Raw genomic sequence first — 2,413 nt, forward strand, 5'->3', positions numbered from 1 at the left:
TTAATCTATTCTCAATTTGACCACAGACAGACGTCAAGAACAAAAGTTTGACAATAAATAAATAGTATGCGTAATAAATAATATGCAAGCGTGTGTGCGTCAAATACATGGTACTGTGTGTAATGTTTTTTTTATTGATTAAATGTATTTTTAGGCATAATTTAAAATAATATTAACATTCTGCACTCCTTCTCTATATTCTCTATAAGTGTGGGAAATTTCATACTCCTCCGTCCGCTCAATTTTCGTAAAAAAGGAAACAAAGTTTTTCCTTCACGTATTAATATATAGATAAAGGTTAGAACAATAGCCTAATGTTTTATTAGAGTAATAATTAAAGTCCGCTTCTAGTGGTGTGCAAATAAAAAATTAACATGTTTGTCACACGAATGTTTGCCCGATATGGGATTCAAGTTCACGACCCACGCTCCACGAGTCAGGGCTGCTAACAACTGCGCTACCGATTCAGTCGAATTCATTGGTCCCAGGTGTCATCCTTAACCATAAAACTCGGAACAGATCACACTACTCTGCTATTAAAATAGTTGTTGTTCGGCCGAAACCAGACGCTCCGAATCCATGTGTACTAAACTAAAGCCATAATTCAAAGCTTGCCAATATTTATAGCTCTGTTGCGAGGCTTAGCACGTACGTATGTTTGCTGCAACAACGATAAATTCTGAACAAATAAGCATCGGTATTTTCAATTACGAGGCAGGATTGCGTGCAGATTTATCACGTTTTTAATCAAAGAATCACTCGGTAATGAATTCGTAAATTTATTGATAGCTTGTGCTTGATAACAAGCGACGAGAGTCCTCTCATTGTTTTTAATTATTTTTTTTTATCCACAATTTGATTTCCATTAATATAAATATATGTCGGCGCAACGCAACACTGTGTAGTTAACTAAAAATAGTTAAAGTTAGCTGTTTCCTTAATGTTACGCATGTCATCAACTGCTTAAGATGCTATTCAAGAGAATTCATGACTAAGATCATGAATAAGACCACTTTATACTATAAATACGAGTGACTATTCTCGCAAAAAACATTGCAATAAACAACAAAACACCATGGAACTAGCCATCTCCCTCATATACCTCATTGATGCTATTGTTATAATTTCTCAACGAGTTACGATATTAGCAATTCTGTTTTTTTCTGATGTGAAAAAGTCTCAACAACATTTTTGTGGGGATATTAAATTTATATTGTCAAGGTAATGTTATTTAGATTTCATCTCTTCTTCTTATGTATTCGTCTCGTCTGTCAACTACCTGCTACTATTGTTAGTACGCCATTGTCCAATAACTAGATTTATTATTCGTGCTACTGACGTATGTGTAACGTCCTGAGTCCCTGCGTAACTTAGTTATATCGCATCCAATTTTGTTCAGTACAGAACTTATAAATTCGCGTCCAAAGTATGTAGGGTAGGCATTAAGCTCGTTTAAAATATGGGTATATCTGGATTGGACTTACTACACAGCCGTACCACATTTTCCACTGAACGCTTCTCAAAATTCGAGAGAGTTACAAAAGATTTTGTTAAGTTGCTTAATTATTATTAAAATAAAAACATGGCCTGACTAATTTGAATTAAATCTGATTATAAAATAACCTTTGTACATTTTGAATGAGCATTATAACACGTATTTTAGTTAATCAAAGAAAAATCAAAGGGATTGATTTTTTCTGATCATGTTTCTTATTTATTATACGCCTGTGTAAGCAGACGAGCATACGGTTCACCTGATAGTAAAAGGTTACCGTTGCTCATGGACGTCAGCAATTCCAAGGACACAGCCAAGTCAGTGCCTACTATAATATAATACGAAACTTAAATAATTTAAACTAACATAATAAAAAAAAAAAAATCCGCATATGTAAATCTTCTTGACAATATAGTTTTACTTTCACTACATACCATAACTATTGTTAAATGATATGATGATGATGATAAGTATACGTAGAACTATTCCAAGCAGCACACCGAGCTTCTCGCCGGATCTTCTCAGTGGGTCGCATTTCCAATCCGGTCGTAGATTCTGCGAAGCACTGCTTTTGCTAGGACCAGTGTTAGCAATACTCCCGGTTTTAGCCCAGTGAGCTCAGCTACTCGCCCGGTTACGCTGATAAAAAAAGCAATAAACAATTCCAATTACATTACACAGAAAACCTAATACAAAAAGATAAGCAACACAAATCAAAAGCTACGTAATTCACAAAAAAAAACATTCGTGGCAATAGGATTTTCAGAAATAAGATAAGAAATTTATATGCTGGTTACCCCAACGCCTGTAAAATGAGTGCCCGCACGTTACATATGAGTCGTTATAAGGAAGGAATGTTGATTTACCGTGTAAGTTCGCGAAAAGAAACCAACTTGTATTTTATGTGCAGAAGAAAAA

The 2,413-nt window shown here is 34.7% G+C and overlaps 1 non-coding gene across 1 annotated transcript; it reads right to left on the reverse strand.

Annotated features, from left to right (window-relative positions):
- Positions 1–1,962: 1,962 nt before the first annotated feature.
- On the reverse strand, positions 1,963–2,094 carry Mir2808d (microRNA mir-2808d). Its single transcript, NR_107491.1, has one exon. It is a non-coding gene; the product is annotated as a microRNA mir-2808d (primary transcript).
- Positions 2,095–2,413: the final 319 nt, after the last annotated feature.

Source organism: Bombyx mori, chromosome 17 (assembly GCF_030269925.1).
Source record: "Bombyx mori chromosome 17, ASM3026992v2".
NCBI lineage: Eukaryota > Metazoa > Arthropoda > Insecta > Lepidoptera > Bombycidae > Bombyx > Bombyx mori.